Below are 19,099 nucleotides of genomic sequence, written 5' to 3' on the forward strand. Positions count from 1 at the left end.
GAATGCTAGAAATGAGGTAGCGTTTTAATGTCTGTCTACAAGTTCTACAAGCATACGGTGGGTGTCTACTTGCTTATCACTGTCCTGACTCCTAGAAATACCATGTGGCACCCAGTAGGTGTTTAATAAATGCCAGATGAGCTAGAAACATGACTGTAGGAAGAATCTGAAGAAACAGTGTAACAGCAAGGTGAAGGAACTTGTGTTGAGGTGAGAGGCAAGTCAGAGGCATGCATCTTTGCCAGCCTGGAGCAGAGTGTGTGAAAGGAAGCCGAGTTGAAGATCCAGAACTGGGAATCGTGTAATCTTGCAGAACCATTGAAGGTGAGGAGAAGCACAGTCCCTTAAAGCAGGGGAGACCTTGGAAAGGTAGTGATGCAGCTAATGCAGAAGGAAATCCTCAATGTCCCCCTCTTTTCCCAGTCAAGGGGGAATGGTTAACTCTCTGCATGCAGTTGTAATATAGTTTTAAAGAGTGACCTCGAGGAGCAGTGAGGGCGGGAAGGGAATAAAACAGGTTAATGTGTATGAAGGTGGTAAAATATAGTACATGTGTGATGCTATCACAAATAAAGCCACCGTTATGTATAACTAACATGCCCATGCATTTTCTGTAATATGGTGTGTGTGTGATAGCTTGCGTACTCCTGTGTGCCCTTGTGGTGATCTTTGTACTTGTCGAGAGTGGGGTGCAGTGCTTGCCTGTGGTGGCCAGAGCAGAATATCGGGTGTCTGCCCCTGTTGTTTCTTCTTGTTTGAGCTGAAGTCTCTCTCTCTCATTCTCTTTCTCTCTCTCTCTTGGTTTTTCAAAGTAAGGTTTCACTCTAGCCCAGGCTGACCTGGATTTCACAATGTAAGTAGTCTTAGGGTGGCCTTGAACTCATGGCAATCTTCCTACCTCAGCCTCCTGAGTTCTGGGATTAAAGGCGTGCACCACCACGCCTGACAAGCTGACATCTCTTAGTGATTCTGGAGCTTGCTGCTGTTTTGTAAACCTGGATGACTTTCTGGTGTCTGGTCCTCTTCTCAGAGTGTGCCTGTGTCTGGCTGTTTACGTGGAACATGGAGATTCAAATCCTGGAGGTTTCCGACCTCCTTAGACCCTCAAGCTTGCTTCATAAGTACATTTAAGTGATGACCCACCTCGCCAGCTGCCAACAAATATTGTTGGCTTGGGCTGGGGAGAGGGTTCAGCAGGTAACAGCACTTACTTGGCAAGCACAAGGGCCTGAGAAGGCCTCAGTTTGTTCCCCAGCACACACAGAAAGAGCTGGACATGGCAACTCATGGATCTATATGTATGAAGTAGAGAAGAGACCAAAAGAAGCACTGGGGTCTGCTGGTCAGCCAGTCTGAACTAAAACACTAGTTCTAGGGTCAGTGGGAGACTCATCGCAAAGCATCATGCTGATGAATGATACTACGATTGGGGAAACCCAAATTTTACTCTGGCCTCCACATGTGCATGCATGAGGGGTGCACGCCTGTGCACACATGTGCTCATACCACAAGCACATAGTCACCACACACACTCTCACAGTTCATACAAAAAAAAAAGGGACCTCGTGGAACTTCAATATTGATGTTAGGAGGAGAAATGATAGACAGTGTTGCAAAGGGTGTGACAGGATTGAGCTGGCTTTGCAGGATCCAGAAAGGAGCATACCACATGGCTCCACAATGTTAGCCATAGAGATTATTTTTAAATGTAAAGCCTTTGATGAGAAGAAGCAATAAATGACAGCATGCCCAGGGGCAAGTGACAGATTGACAACGTGAACTCTTGGCTGAGAGTGAGGCATCCATGCATGTCCTGCTTCTGCACAAGAACTCATGGAAGTGCAAGCAGATCATTTCACCTCTCTGCACAAGTTCCTTCATGTGAAAATGGGAGAGAGGCAGACCTAGTGGTTAAATATTCTCTTTGCTCCTTGAAAAGATACAGAACAATTACTCCATGTGTAGCTCACCACCAGCTGGATTTGATCATCACCAGTGACATACCTCTTGTGTCTGGCATTAATGCACTGCTGGAGACTGCCCAAATTATCCAGGTACTGCAGCACAGACAGTAAGGTTTTCATGTAGCCTGAGAGAGTCAACCAGAAATAAGATCCAAGTAATTACAATACATTACCTTTCAAATATATTGTACAAGTGGAATTACATATTATGTAACCTTTTAAAACCATTTTTCTTGTTTTAATTTTTGAGAATTAAAAAAAATATTTGCAAGAGAGAGAGAAAGAGGGAGAGAGAAAGAGAGAGGATGAGCATGCCCAGTCCTCTAGCCACTGCAAACAAATTCCAGATGCATGCACCACCATGTGCGCCTGGCTTTATGTGGGTGTTGGGGCATCGAACCTGAGTCCCCAGGCTTCACAGGCAGGGATTTTAACTGCTAAGCCATCTCTCCAGCCCCTGAAACCGTTCGTCTAACCATAACTTATTATAATCTTATCCAAGATATGTGCATTGCTGAGTAAAAGTCTCAAATGTGCCACAGGCTGCTTATTAATTCACCTGGTAAAGGATATCTGGGGTTTTCAGTTTGGAGCTATGACCAACAAAGCTCTTGAAACATTTGTGTAAAGATATGTGTGTGAGAGAATTTAAACACTCTCTTTGACGTAAGTGCTCATGCATGCAATTGCTGGGCTGTGTGTGTCCTTTTACATGACACTGGATATTTTCCTCAGGGTGCTTATAACATACTACATTTGTAATACTGATGTAAATGTTACCCAGTTTCTCTGCAACCTTTCCAGTATTTTGGTGATGACACTATTTTTTTTTTTTGTATGTTTAGCTATTATTATAGGGGGTATGGTGACTTTTTTATTATTTATTTGTTTATTTGAGAGCAACAGAGAGAGAGAGAGAGAGAGAGAGAGAGAGAGAGAGAAAGAGAGAGAGAGAAAGAGAGAAAGAGAAAGAGAGAGAGAGAGAGAAAGAGAGAAAGAGAGAAAGAGAGAAAGAGAGAGAATGGGTCGCCAGGGCCTCCAGCCACTGCAAACAAACTCCAGATGCTTGTGCTCTTTGTATATTTGGCTAACGTGGGTCCTGGGGAATAAAGCCTCGAACTGGGGTCCGTGGGCTTCACAGGCAAACGCTTAACTGCGAAGCCATCTCTCCAGCTTGTGTGGTGACTTTTTAATAGGGGGCTGTGGTGAATTTTTAGTGATGGGGTTGCAATTCAAGGCCCCACACAAGGACTCCACCACTGACCTACATTCACAGACCTCATTGTGGTTTTTCAAAAATAGTAATTTGTTTGCCAGAGAGAGAAAGTAAGGGAGATAGAGAGAAAGGCCTCATCCTGGACACTAGCCACTATAAAGGAACTCCAGAAGCAAGTGCTACTTTGTGCATCAGGCTTTACGAGGGTACTGGAGAATCAAACCTGGTCCTTAGGCTCTGTAGGCAAGTGCCTTAACCACTGAGCTATCTTCCCAGCCCGACATTGTATTTTTTAAAAATGTTTTTTTTTTTTTCAAGGTAGGGTCTCACTCTAGCCCAGGCTAACCTGGAATTCCCTATGGAGTCTCAGGGTGGCCTCGAACTTACTGTGATCCTCCTACCTCTGCCTCCCAAGTGCTGGGATTAAAGGCATGCACCACCATGCCTGGCATTAAAAATGTTTTATATATTTTTTATTTATTTGAAAGAGAGAGAGAGAGAGAGAGAGACAATGGGTGTGCCAGGGCCTCCAGCCACTGCAAACAAACTCCAGACCTATGTGCCCTTTTGTGCATCTGGCTAACGTGGGTCCTGGGGAATCAAACTAGGATCCTTTGACTTTGCAGGCAAATGCCTTAACTGCTAAGCCATCTCTCCAGTTCTCATTGTGGTTTTAACATTCATTTCCCTTGTGACTAATGAGGTTGAGCATCACTGTATGTGTTTACTCATCATCTTATTTGAAATATATGGTCATGCCATTTCCCATTTCCATATTATGGAAAACAGATGATTGATTACTAGGAGTTTGGCAAGATGGCATGGTGGAGGTGGAAGAAGACAGTGGATTGTGGTGGTCACATAAACATACAAGGGCATGCAGTTATATAGAACTAAATGCACACATGTGTGTGCACACAGAAATGACTAGGAGTGGGAGGGATACGAGTAATATAGGGACATTATATAAACATTATCTTAGGCATGATGTTATGCTACATTTTTGCAAAATTTTACCTTTACAGAAAACTATGCAACAGACATGGGCAATGTTTCTGTATGATTTATTGGAATGGTATGTCAGGCTATAGACCCAAATGTAATTAGAGACCATGCCAATGTTAATTGCCTCTGTCTTACTAAAGAGTAGTACATAGATATACTTTAGAACATCTAACATAGCCTATATACAAATTCTGGACTAAGATTACAAGTAACCATCTATGGTAACATTCAGATGATCTTAAACACCACTAATTTAATCATGCAATAAATTTAACATCTATATCTTATTTATTTTTTAAATCTTTTTAAAAATTTTAATTTAATTTAATTTATTTGAGAGAGAGAAAGAGGCAGATACCTACATAGGTATATAGATAGATCTATAGATAGAGAGAGAGAGAAAGAGAGAGATAATAGGTGCTCCAGGGCCTTTAGCCATTGTAGATAAGCTCCAGATGCATGTGCTACCTTGTGCACCTGGCTTAAATGGGTCCTATGGAATCAAACCTGGTTCCTTTGGCTTTGTAGGCAAATGTCTTGACCATTAAATCATTTCTCTAGCCATATTTTAAAAAGCTTTTTAGAGGTTTTGTCTCACTTTCATTCAGGCTGACCTGGAACTCACAGTGTATTCCCAGGCTGGCCTCAAATTCGCAGCCGTCCTCCTACCTCTGCCTCCCCAGGCCTAGGATTTAGGTGTGTGCTTCCACACTCAGTTTATGCTGCCCTGGGGATAACACCCATGGCTTTGTGCATTCCAGGTCAGCACTTTTATGGTGTCTTTCCATAATGGGCCAGGCTCATTCTACCAAGCCCTCAGTTTCTAAGGAGTCTCCAAGAGGGGGCTGCCATTTTATTGGTACTTCATGATTGTCTCTAGATCACTTTCTTCAATACCCCTTCTTTCTCTATGATCCAATTAGAATATCCTCTTTTTTTTTTTTATTCAAGGAAGGAATACAATAAGGGGAGAAGGTTTAAGGGGGAAGAATTTGACAAGTGGAACACCCAGTTGGAAGATGTCCAACTAGATACTGGGCACACAATGACTAGTAGTTTTAAGCAACTAATTTCTTGCAAGTCTCTGGACTTTAGCACTGGGAGTTCATTTCTTATATATATTTTTTACCCACATGACTGGATAAGGAGATGATAATAACTTACTAGAAATGAACAATAGTTTGTTTTATCTTACAAATCGTCAAATTAAGATAAATTGGCATTTTGTATAGTTGCATTGATAAGTATTTTATTCATTCCTCCACAAAGGAAAATTCATTGATGTACAGTACACAGAGCTCACAAGTCAGACTGCCTTTCAGAGCCATCTGGGAATGTATGAAAAAAAAAAAACACAAGAAAAAAAAACATACTTGGTAACAAAATATCCCAACATTCTCTAGGGTTCAGTTAACCAGAAAATCCCTTCCTGACATTTATGTTTAATTAAAGTACACTTCAGTGCTTAGTTCCATGGCAGCTTGCACTCTGACAACCCTGATCTTTCTGTAGGAAGGGAGGGGATCACAGCCTACACTGGGATCTGAATCCATTTCTTCAAATGCCAGCCCTTCAAGAGGATGGCACTGTAGTCTGATGCGGGGACTCTGGCATCTCCCTGCTTGTTTTCCCTGGAACACAGTAGCTGACTGTGAACTTGACAGATTTCTCATGGAGAAAATTCTCATGGAAGTTTTTCCCCACCTTGCACAAGGCTTTCTAAGTGTTTTCAAACTCTAAAAGAACAAGGCCAAGAACTTGACACAGTTATTAGTCAAGGTATTTTCAATGCATTCATTTGCTCCAAAATACTTTATTATTTTTTAATTAGTAGTCCAGATTTTACATGCTATATTAATGATGATAGATCAGTTTGCAGAGTTACCTCACTATCAGTAAATTTACTGAGCAATCATCATCACAAGCCACTTAATTTGTACCATGACAGCTTGTGGTAACGCTGGAAGAACCTCCATAATTAATTTACACTTTGCAATCCATATACATCAAACAGATAGTGCATGTAGTAACATTTGCCACAGTTAATAAAAATGTTGAAGGCTGCGAAACAGCTTCATTACAATGTGGAAATGGACTTTTCTAGGAAGAAATAGTGTTTGAAGGAGTTGAAGTACTCTCATATAGCCAATTAGTATGACAGTCTTTGGGGTAGCATATACTATTCAGTTTTACATATCATTGCCTCATGAATGCATTTTAAGAGACAGTGAGCCCATCTCCAACTATGAAAATCAAGGCATAGTAAAAGCATGCAAAGCTTCTATAAATAAACCGTGAACAATTCTACATTCTGGATTCTAAACTAAATACTCATTGGAATTGATGATGCCACACACATATAAATCCAGATAATGCTAGGACCTTTGTTAAGGAAGCCTAGAATCAATTTATTGTAAGCCAATACTGAAGAGCATGGCTTTGAACACAACACTATCTGGATTCTGATTTAGGTACTAACATTCTAAGTTGTATGAAATTTAACAATTGTTAAATGAACACTTGTAGACCATCAAATTGGTCTGAGTACAAGCACTGAGCCCAGTACAACGACCCAAAGTAGAGTTAAACAATCCCACTAACTCAGCTGTGGCTGCTTATACCAGGCTCAGTAGCAGTTGACTGATTAGGCTGTAAACAATTAACTAGATGCTTTTATAATGAATGATGAATTATCTCATAGGGTTTGGAACACCCATGAGAAGTGGCATGATCCTTGCAATGTGGCATGCATCAGAATAACCCATGTTGCTCTTGTGACAAATATGTACTTGCCCCTTCCTGAAGATTTCTTATGGCTTTTAGAGCTGCATTTCCCCCCCAAAACATTACAGGTATATTCTAATTTATAAGGGCTCAGAGCCTATGCTAGGGCATGTGTTTAGCCATAGATGGGATCAGCTATTGCTATTGGCTTCAAAGTTTTAAGAGAGTCCTCCATTGGCCACTGGAACTTAGTTTAGTCATGTATTATATTCTCAGAATAGGAAGGGACTCTGTGATTATGGCCATAATTATAGCATTAAAATGCAATGATAGGGATTGGGTACAGCTCAGTGGTAAAACTGTTGCTTTGTATGAGTTAGGTCATAGGTTCCAGGCCCCACACTGTCAAAAAAACTAAAAAAAAAAAAGCAATAATAAATGATTAGTGCTTGTGGTAGTTTGAATAGATGACCCCCAATATATTCAGTTGCTTATTGTTTGTAGTTTGACACCTGGCTGGAGGCAGTGTCTCTGGGCAGATCGGAAGGTGTGGCAGTGGGTTTCAGATTTCAACCTAAAGAGATGTAAAGTGTGCCTAGCTGGAGTTCCTGAAGTGTGCTGTGTTGTGTGGCTTTTGACTTTAGGCTTGTGCATGTCTCTCTGTGTTTGGTCCTGTGAAAGCAGGCCAGCGTCTTCTGCCATTATGGAACTGTAAGCTTCAATAAATATGCCTTCCTCCATAACTGTGCCTGGTATGGAAATTCATCTCAGCCAACTTGAAGCTGTCTACTAAAGAAATTGGTACCAGATTGTGGGGTAAGATGAATTGGACAATGTAGATTTTGGAACTTTTGTTTTGGAGGAACGGGCATGGACTTGGTGTTTGCAACTGAAGATGCCTTCTGGAGTGGTAAGCCAAGTTTTATGGACTTTTCTTGTGAGAGTTTGAAAATGCTAAGTACAACTCAGAGTCTTGGCTTATTAGTTTTCTAAGGGGAAGGAAAGACTGAAGAGGACTTTGATGGAATAAGGCCTGGCTGCATTCTGCTGCCCAGTCCCAGAGAGTTTGATCAATATTAAATTTGTAATGCACTGATGTACTTGGCTAAAGATATTGAACTGAGAGATTTAAGATTTTAAGTTGGAAAACCTCAAGCAAGTTAAAATTACAGGCACTAAGACTGGTTTTAGGTTACTGAAGTTGCTATTGTCAAACACATTAGCAATCTTAAGGAAGAGGGCCCAACTGATTTACATTAAGACAATAGGGAGGATGCCTGAGGAAAAACTATCATAGAAAAATTCGAACTCTGACTGGAGAAGGAACTTACTCTACAAGGTTAATATTTTTTTTTTTTTTTTTTGTCCTTGAGTTAAGAATCTGGCTGTGTCCTTCACACCTGGTAATAGTTTTGGAAGCATGAAAAATGCATGGATTGGGTCAAAAATTGCACACACGGTTTCAGGAGCCTCTGCTGAGATGCAGCATGAGGCAGGGCATGATGACCCTCATGAAAAGGCTGAAGATAGACTGTGGTTTGCATGGAGACTCTAAGATATTTAGATATACCACGACTGTGCAAGGGCTACTATGGAGGCTGTTGGCTAGAGATAGATGTTTTTCCTGGCTACTCAGCTCAGCTGGTTATACTGGACGTAAAGTGCAGAAGTTTGATGTTTGCTTGGTGGTGGTTGAGTTTGTTCTAGTCTCTCTTTGCTATGCCTTATAGCAGTTGAAAATTTTTACTCTGGGCCTTTATATGTTGAAAGTATATAACTTGTTTGACTTTACAGGACTTACAACTAAGAGGCAATCTTAAATCTCAGAAGAAATTTGGGATTATCCAAAATTGGTAAAGACTGTTGAAATCTTTGAATTTGGACTGAGTACAATTTACAATGTGAAATGGTTTTGAATCTATTGGGAGCCAGGGGCAGAATGTGATAGTTTGAATAGATGTCCCCCCAATAGATTCAGGGGTTTCTTGAAACTTCTTGGATGAGGTGTCACTAGGCAGATTTTAGAGTCCAGCCCTAAGGTGTGGTGGTGGATTTGGGATTCCAGTCTAAAGATATGCAAAGTGCCTGGAGTTCCTGAAGTGTGTTTGTGGTGTGGCTTTCAGGTTTTTTTTTTTGGTGGGGGGGGGGGTTGGGATTTTTCTCTGTCTGCTTGGACCTGTGCAAGCAGGCCAGATTCTTCTGCTATTATGGAACCTCCCTTTGACCTGTAAGCTTTAGTAAGTATCTCTTCCTCCATAACTGCCTGGTGTGGAAGTTCATCTCAGAGAACCTGAAGCTGTCTCCTAAATACTGCAATACCATGCAGAAATTAGGGCATTTATCCATTTGTGGTTATGAAGCCTGTAATTTTAGCATTTGTGAGGCTAATACCAGAGGATCCCTGTGATTTCAGTCTATCCTGGTCTACATAGTGAATTCAAGAGTGGTCTGAACTACATAGTGAGAACCAGTCTCAAAAAATAATCAGAGAAAATAAATAAATAGATCCAAAAAACAGAGGGAGGGGAGAAAGAAGTGAAGATATTTAATCTTTATAACCCTATGAGGTAGGAGAAACTTACCATCCTTGCCTTCAGAGATAGAAACAGTAGGACAGAGAAAATAGAAGCTACACTTAGTGACATATTACTGTGTTGGCTCTGTAAAGCCTCCACCTGCAGCCTTTCCTCACAAATCTCCTTTGAGACTGAGGCCCGAGGGACGTCAATTCCTGCTGCTAATGAGTGCAAACACCTAACAGGTACCCTGAGCTAACAGTTCCTAAGCTCTGACAGTCAAGAGTAGGTGAGCAACTTTTTCTTTTAGTTAAATAGAGGGAACACTCCTTTAACTGCCGAGCCAACTGATTTAGCTGCAGGTTTTGTATTAGAGCATTCCAACTATTAATTTTGTTAAAATTTATACATTTGTCTACCGCAATAGAAATTAGTCATAAAAGTCAGAAAGAAGAAAAAAAAACAGAGGGTAATAATTGGGTATAAACAGCTGTGCCTTTTAGACACTTTCATGATAAGTGTAATGGGAAAGATGTCATTAAATCTTTAAAGTCCTGTCCTAATAAAAATGGGGCGAATTCAACTTGATATATCCTGGAGACATAGCCTCCTACATGTGAAAACAGTACCTTAGGGCAAGAGCTACTGTCACTCCTCAGATGGAGTTTTACTGAAATGTTTGTGAAGCTTTGGGCTTTTTCAGAAAAGGAAGCAATAGAGGAGGGGTTTGGAAGGACTCTTCCCTAAGAATTTTAACTTCCTTTCACATGCAACCTTTTGTGAAAGGAACCTCAGAGTATTTGTGATAGGTACTTCTGATATAGGTAGATGTTGTGGGCAGAACACTTTGATATAAAATTTAAGAATTTAAGTTCTTTAAATTTAAGAAGTTACTTTTGATGAATTAAGAAAGTGGAAAACCCTTGAACTTGGGGATGTCTTAGAAGATCTGTTCAGTGTGCAGTAGCATGGAGGTTTAGTGAAGATGAGAATGGTGTTAGCTTTCTAGTTAAGGAATTCAATGAACCTTAAAAACAACACAGGAAAGCCCTTGCTTTTTGGATGGAACAGAAAGGGCCTAGTGTATTTTATTCGTGTGCATGATTGCTGAGTTACAACCCTAGGGATTTCTTGATAACCTATTCTTGTGTTCCCCCGGATAGAGTTTGGATTGCTCCAGCTGTGAGGCCAACTGTATTTTGGGACTAGAAGCGATTCCGAAGATGCAAAGGGCCAAAACAACTTCATCGGGGGTACAGGTCATCTCTTCTCCTATTGTAAAGTAATAAAAAAAAAAAAAACTCAAGGAGCAGTAAAGAAAAACAATAATAGACATGGGATAGGACACAATAATCTGCCAGTGTGTAACAAATAAAAAAAGAAAAAAAAAAAGAAAAAAAAGCTAAACAGAATAATTGAGAAAGGACATGTGTGCCTGTGGTGATAAAGACAGACTCCTTTGCCAGCAAGAAGGGAGAGCTTAGGGGGAGGGTCAACTGCCTGCTCCTCACAATAGGAATTGAAATCAGCTAGAAGAGGCTGCCTCAGCAGGAGGCTTGTTAGAAATGTACAACCTAAACTTTGGGAAATAATGGGTTAGGAAACTGACTTAAGCTCTCTGTTTGCTTGAGGTTCTGGGTTTCTATTTTCTGTAGAATTGCTGTTGTTGTTTACACTTGAAAAGCGCCTCTCAAATGTTGAATGTGGAAAACAACCTTGGGATAATCTTGTGAATTTATGGCTTTCACCTTTGCTGCTCCTGGCACCAAAGAACATGACAAACCACAGCTAGGCCTTCCTGGCTGCGGTGCTCCCGATGTGTGCTCCAGGAAGACAAAGATTAGCAGCGTTCTCACAAAGCTCTGTGTGCAAGGAGCAGGTGGTGGGACTTGGGGTGACAGTTTTCTTCAGAGCTGAAGAGTACTGAGAAGCATCCGTGTATTGGCTTCAGTCGTAGGGTGGGAGAGGACCGGCTAGGGGAAGTGGGTGGAGAGGGTTAGAATTCACGCCCGCAGTAGAACTACTGGGACTGAGCGCTTGTGGGATGATGGGGCGCCAGCAGCACTAGCGCTAGTGAAAGGCGCCATCTCCTTTTGTAATACAAGTTGACCATTGAAGACCCCATAGCTGAAAGCATTCAGTGCGTTCCTCACACATAAAGTGCCTTTAACTGCTGCTCTATCTGTCCAGGCCTTTGATTGGCATTTCGGGGTACTTGGCGGAGCCTCCTGCCGGCCTCCCAAGCCATAACTTTACCTTCAAAACCTCAGTTCTAGCCGGGCATGGTGGTGCACGCCTTTAATCGCAGCACTCCAGAGGCAGAGGCAGGAGGATCACCGTGAGTTCGAGGCCACCCTGAGACTACATAGTGAGTTCCAGGTCAGCCCTCACTAGAGTGAGACCCTACTTTGAATAACCAAAAACAAAACAAAACAAAACAAAACATCAAAACAAAAACCTCAGTTCTAGAAGGTTTTAGAACCCTCATGTTTCTTCATCTGAATATCAGACAGCTAGTTCATCTTAAAGGGTTCTTTCAGCCTGATTTTTTTTTTTATTTATGGCAGTGTTTCAAAGGTAATAAGTTAGATACAGATGTTTACTTCTTTTTTTTTTTTTTTTGAGGTAAGGTCTCACTTTAGCTCAGGCTGGCCTTGAACTCTCATCGATCCTCCTACCTCTGCCTCCGGAGTGCTGGGATTAAAGGCGTGTGCCACCAGGCCCAGAAGGATGTTTAATTAATTAATTAATTTTTTTGGGGGGGTTTCGAGGTAGGGTCTCACTCTGGCCCAGGCTGACCTGGAATTCACTATGGAGTCTCAGGGCGGCCTTGAACTCACAGCGATCCTCCTACCTCTGCCTCCCGAGTGCTGCTGGGATTAAAGGCGTGCGTCACCACGCCCAGCTTGGATGTTTAATTCTTAAATGGAGTAGAGATAGGTCTATACATTTTGGTGGGGGCCAGTGCTTTTTTTTCTTTTTCTTCAAAGTCTATTAAATTTTATTTCAACCAAGAATATAAAATAAATGCAATAGCTATTTCAAGAAGAATAGCAGGACAACTCAAAATCAGAATGCTAACTCTAAGGAGGCAGCATGTTCTGCAGCTGAGGCAGGCACTGCTGGGTGCACTGCGCTCTGGGTACCCGGCGTGGACAGCCCCAGTTCTATCTATAATCAAAGGGAGGTGCATGAAGAAAATGCCTGAAAAAGAGGCAAGGACGGGTACATGTCACTAACAGGAATGATCAGGAATACAAACTGGTCACTTAGACAGGGTAGACTACATAACATATATAAAAAGTACTTTCAGAGCCGGGTATGATGGCCCATGCCTTTAATCCCAGCACTTGGGAGGCAGAGGTAGGATCGCTATGAGTTCGAGGCCACCTTGAGACTACATAGTGAACTCCAGGTCAGCCTGGACTAGAGTGAAACCTTACCTCGAAAAACCTAAAAAGAAAAAGAAAAAGAAAACATAAACAAAAAAAGTACTTTTAATTGTTGTTTTAAAGGACATCACAAGTCCAGATCTTGTGTGATACTTTTAGTGTCTACATAAACAAATCTTTAAAAAAATTAAATAGTGTTAATTTACTAAATATTAAAGCGATAACAGTGCATTAAGGATTTTCCATATAATATATACATATCATTCCCTTGCAGTTATAGTGTAGAAGAATAAATATGGCCTTAGGTACACAGGTTTTAAAAATCCTAAAACAATAATCTTTGTTTTATGATATTTGTGACTATTCGTCATGATAATGGGGACCTAACTAGTATGTGTTTTTTTTTTTTTTTTTCAAGGTAGGGTCTCACTCTGGTCCAGGCTGACCTGGAATTCACTATGTAGTCTCAGGGTGGCCTCGAACTCACAGTGATCCTCCTACCTCTGCCTCCCGAGTGCTGGGATTAAAGGCATGTGCCACCACGCCTGGCTCCTAACTACTATATTTTGTATGAAATATTATTTACACTAGACTCCTTCAAGCCTCAGTTAAGCCTATCAGTCATTTTTTTTTTTTTTGCCTTCCTAGGAAGGGACCACCACTGAGTTTAATACTGGAAGCTTTCATAGAATCCTTCCTTCATCATATAGTCATTGCTACATAGTACTCAAAAGCAAGTGAAGCTGCAGGTTTTATTCTCCACCTACTTTTTCTTTTCTTTCACCTTTAGCAGAGAAAAAAAACCAAGCATCATCTTAGAGGCATAGGCAAGCAGCAGATCCACTGGGAACGAGGCAGCGAACATGCAGACAAATGCCATCCTTCCGTTCCCAAGAGTCTGCTGCACGTGTAAGAGCAAGAGCAGCGCAGAACGCCCAAGCCCTAAGCACTAAAGCTGCAAAACCGCAGAGAGGAAAACAGACTCTTCCTTGATGTTTGCATCTCACCGAATGATCTATGACCACAAGGATTGCTTCAGCCTCAGAAACAGCCCTGCCAAGCTACCTTTCTAAGCTAGCCTGTCCTCCAATTCTTGACTCTTCATTTTATGTTATTTATTTTCCTAAACACCTTACCAGAAAGATAGCTCTAAAACTGATCGGTAATACGAAGCACAATAAACTTTTGAATTCACTATCTCCCTTGATTCCCATAAGCTGAAGGATGTTTTCCCTCCCCCCACCTCCCTAGGGGCACATCACTATGGTAATATGTCCTGGAAAACACTGTGCGACTGACAAAATGCCCCGTGAATGTGGGTTTTCCCAGTAAAGTTCATTATGTGCAGGGCAAGCAGGGTAGTTGTCTAAGTAGATAAGCACGTATCAGCATTGTATATGGAAGTTGCTTAGGAAGTGTTAAGAGGCATGGTGTTTGGGTTGTCGTCTAATACATGTCAGCTCACTCAAGGGCAAGAACAGAGCTTCTGTTTTTTTTTTTTTTGTTGTTGTTGTTTCGAGGTAGGGTCTCACTCTGGCCCAGGCTGACCTGGAATTAACTATGTAGTCTCAGGGTGGCCTTGAACTCACGGTGAACCTCCTACCTCTGCCTCCCAAGTGCTGGCATTAAAGGCGTGTGCCACCATGCCCAGCTGTTTTTTTTTAAACATTTTTATTTGTTTATTTATTAGAAAGAGACAGACAGAGAGAAAGAGAGAATGGGCACGTCAGGGCCTCTAGGCACTATATACGAACTCCAGACACATGTGCCCCCTTGTGCATCTGGCTTATGTGGGTCCTGGGGAATCAAACCTGGGTCCTTGGGTTTAGCAGGCCAATGCCATAACTGCTAAGCCATTTCCCCAGTTCCAGAGCTTCTATTTTCATTGTGGCTGTACAGCAACTTAGAAGAGTGTGTTCTGTCCACAGGAGCCACTTAATTACTGCTGAAGCCTGCTATGAACATTTCCAATATACATGAATGCCTTGTGTGACAATCACTGGCTTCCTCCTAAGGTGGTCAGACATAGAAACCTCCCATAATACTGGTTTCTATAAAGTTCAGAAGACTAGTCATCCAAGTGGGTTTCAAAGTAAGCAAAAAGACCTTCACATTACGGGAGAGTTATTACTTTGAACTTTAAATAATCATTAACTTGGGTTAAGATGCTAAGAAATGTGTGTTGGCCACACTGTTCTCTGTACTTCATTTACTTTTGATGATTTAGCGATTTTCCCCCATAACTGTATTCAAGTACCCGCTGTTCTGGCCTGCATGAGATCACTTATGTGTATGGTGGCTGTAAATACAAGAGAGCTCCAGGACCTTCACTAGACAGCAGGTATGAAAGCTCAGAGGATGAGTAGGCTTGTCTCACTATAACATCAACTAGCGAAAGCTTCTGTGTATTACCATCTCACTTGCGCTTCATATCTTTGCGCTTTCATTCCCCTTTTCCTAGCATAGTATTACATGGTCATTTGGCAAGGAATTTTTCTTCTTTTTGGTTTTTCAAGGTAGGGTGTTCCTCTAGCCCAGGCTGACCTGGAGTTCACTATGTAGTCTCAGGGTGGCCTCGAATTCACAGTGATTCTCTTATCTGCTCCCCCCTCCCAGTGCTGGGATTAAAGGCATGCACTACCATGCCCAGCTAGGAAATATTTTTTGTCAGGAAATTTATTGGAATGTCTTGTGTATCATTATATGGATAACCACTGATTTGATCAACTTCCATTTTGAGCCTTGGATAAGTTTACCTGCTTATCAGACATTTAGATACCTTGCATGTTTGTTTATTCAAGATAAGATCTCTGTAGCTTACTTAGGCTAGCCTCAAACTCACTGTAATACTCCTGTCTCAACCTCTCAGTGATTATAGGTATGAACCACCATGCCCAGCTACAATCATGTATCTTTTTTTTCTTGTTTATTTTTATTTATTTGAGAGCAACAGACAGAGAGAAAGAGGGAGGGAGGGAGAGAGAGAAAGAGAGAGAGAGAGAGAGAGAGAGAGAGAGAGAGAATGGGTGCACCAAGGCTTCCAGCCACTGCAAACTCCAGATGTGTGCACCCCCTTGTGCATCTGGCTAACGTGGGTCCTGGGGAATTGAGCCTTGAACCAGGGTCCTTAGGCTTCACAGGCAAGCGCTTAACTGCTAAGCCATCTCTTCAGCCCTACAATCATACATCTTGACAAAGATAGCCACATTTTATTCATGTTCTTTGGAGCCTTTGTCTGGATGAGGCTTGACCTTGGCTTCCTGAACCCCATGTTAACAGACTCTTTCTAAGTGCATTTATTCAGAATCCTTCTACCCTTGATATTCAGTCAAGTTCTGTTTCCCTAATCTTTGATTCTCTTAAACCCTCCCCTTGGCATATGAGTCCATTGCCTACCTTTAGCAAGAATTCTTTTTCTTTTTTTTTTTTTTTTGAGGTAGGGTCTCACTCTAGCCCAAGCTGACCTGGAATTCATTATGTAGTCTCAAGGTGGCCTCAAACTCATGGCAATCCTTCTACCACTGCCTCTCAGGTGCTGGGATTAAAGGCGTGCCACCACGCCTGGTTCCCTTTAGCAAGAATTTTATGAAGCCAGTTTAGCAAGGATCTCCCCACCTTTGAAAGCTAATCAAGTTCTCTTTAGTAATTTCCCATGCACTGATCCTCTGCTTGTAATTACTGGCTATAAATTTCCAACTACCTTTACTGAATGTATAGGTGCAGTGGTAGACTCTCTCAGATTTTAGAAGTATCTTACCTATAAACATGATCCCAATACCTTTCTCGTTCTCTCTCTTTCTGTTGTATGCATGTGGGCGAGTGCAGAAGTGTGCCATGCATGAGTGTGCCGAGGCCAGAGGGGAACTCTGGGTGCTCTTTTCTTTTGTGCACACTTCCTTCTCCCTAAACCTGAAGTTGCTGATTTTGGTCAGTGAGCCCTAGTGATTCTCTGATATATCTCCAACCCTCACCATGGACTGGGGTTGTAGATGCTATTGACTACCACCAGCTCATTGCAGGCTATGGTTGTGCTTGACCACCACATGGTTTGTAAGGGAATCAAATTTGAGTGGTTTTGGACCGATCTAGGCCTTCGTTCTTAAGTGGCAAGTGCTCTTAACCACTAAGCTGTTCTCCTTGCCTACTACTATCCTACTTTAACAAGTGTCAGAATAATTTCTCTTTATTTATATGATTAGGCAAATTACTAGTAAGGCTACCATGACCTTTATTCCTCTTGTTTCCTTTCATGACTATGACCATGTCATGTTATATGACAAAAGTAATATTGCCAATGCAATCAAGGTTATAAAAAAGTTGACCTTGGGGCTGGAGAGATGGCTTAGTGGTTAAGCGCTTGCCTGTGATGCCTAAGGACCCCGGTTCGAAGCTCCATTCCCCAGGACCCACGTAAGCCAGATGCACAAAGGTGGCACATGCATCTGGAGTTTGTTTGCAGGTGTTGGAGGCCCTGGCGTGCCCATTCTCTCTCTCTCTCTCTCTCTCTCTCTCTCTCTCTCTCTCTCTGACTCTTTCTCTCTCTGTCACTCTCAAATAAATAAATAAAAACAAACAATTTTTTTTAAAGCTGACCTTCAGGAAACTTGGGAGGCTGACATAATGTAATCATAAGAACCCTTTTAAAGTAAAATGTTTCCCTCACCTGATGGCAGAAGATGAAGTCAGGCTCAAAGAAAGAAACTGGATTCTAAGGCACCACTGCTGGTATGGATATGGAGGGGCCCTGGAAAAGGGCTTGCGAGTGATCCATGGCCAATACCCAGCCACAAAATGAACCTTAAACTTACAGCTCCCAGCAACTGAAGTCTACCACCAATCTTGAGTAAGCCTGGAGGATGGTTCTTTTTAAAAATTTTTTTTGGCAGGTTTTAAAAGTCCAACTCAGTTCACCTTGATGATTTTTGTATTTTTTATTGTTCTTTTCCCTTTCTTTTTTTAAAAAACTTTTTTTTACTGACAACTTCCATAATTATAGACAATAATCCATGATAATTCCATCCCCACACCCGCTTCCTCCTCACAAATTCACCCTCCATCATATCCCCTCCCCCTCTCATTCATTCTCTCTTTTATTTTGATGTCATGATCTTTTCCTCCTCTCATGATGGTCTTGTGTAGGTAGTGTCAGGCACTGTGAGGTCATGGATATCTAGGCCATTTTGTGTCTGGAGGAGCACGTTGTAAGCAGTCTACCCTTCCTTTGGCTCTTACATTCTTTCTGCCACCTCTTCCACAATGGACCCTGAGTCTTGGAAGGTGTGATAGAGATATTTCATGGCTGAGCACTCCTCTGTCGCTTCTTCTCAGCACTGTGGTGCCTTGTGAGTCATCCCAGAGGTCACCGCCATCTGAAAAGAGAAGCTTCTCTAATCAATAGTGAGAGTAGCATTAACATATGGGTAGGAATGTTAAGAAAATTGCTTACAGGGCAGTTTGGTGAACATAATATACACATTTAGTTCGATGACAGCAGGTGTTGATTTTTTCTTTTTTTTTGAGATAGGGTTTCATTTTCATCCAGGCTGTCCTGGAATTCACTATGTAGTCTCAGGGTAGACTCAAACTCACAGTGATCCTCCTACCTCTGCCTCTTGAGTGCTGGGATTAAAGGCATATGCTCCCACACCCAGCCAGAGATTATTATTATCATTTTTTTTTTTCTGAGGTAGGGTCTCGCTCTAGCTCAGGCTGACCTGGAATTCACTATGGAGTCTCAGGTGCCCTCGACCTCATGGTGATCCTCTTACCTCTGCCTCCCAAGTGCTGGGATTAAAGACATGTGCCACCACGCCCAGCTCAGAGATTCACTTTTATAAATTACCTTAGTCAGGCTGTTGAGCACTGGAAAGTCCAACATCTACAAGTCAGCAGTACGCTTGCAGATGCACAGAAGAGTTTATTGTCAGCTGACTCTGCGGGTACTTTACTAGCAACTTTTCTCATTGCTGTGAGAAAATACTGGAAGCATTCTAAGAAAGGAAGGTTATGTTTGGGCTCATGGTTGAAGAGAGTAGTTCATAATGGCAAGGAAAAGTGTGGAGACATCAGTGTGAGGTGATTGGTCACATTGCATCCACAGGCAGGGAGCAGAGAGAGATGAATTCTGGTGTTCCATAACTTTCTCCTTATTCAGTTTGGGACCCCAGCCCATGGGATGGTGCTAACCACAGTGTGCTTCCCCCCCCCCCTTTTCTCAGTTAAATTTCTGTGGAAACTCCTTCTTAGACACATTATTACTGCTGGTCTTAAATATCAACTTCA

The sequence above is a fragment of the Jaculus jaculus genome, chromosome X, assembly GCF_020740685.1.
Source record: "Jaculus jaculus isolate mJacJac1 chromosome X, mJacJac1.mat.Y.cur, whole genome shotgun sequence".
Taxonomy (NCBI): Eukaryota; Metazoa; Chordata; class Mammalia; order Rodentia; family Dipodidae; genus Jaculus; species Jaculus jaculus.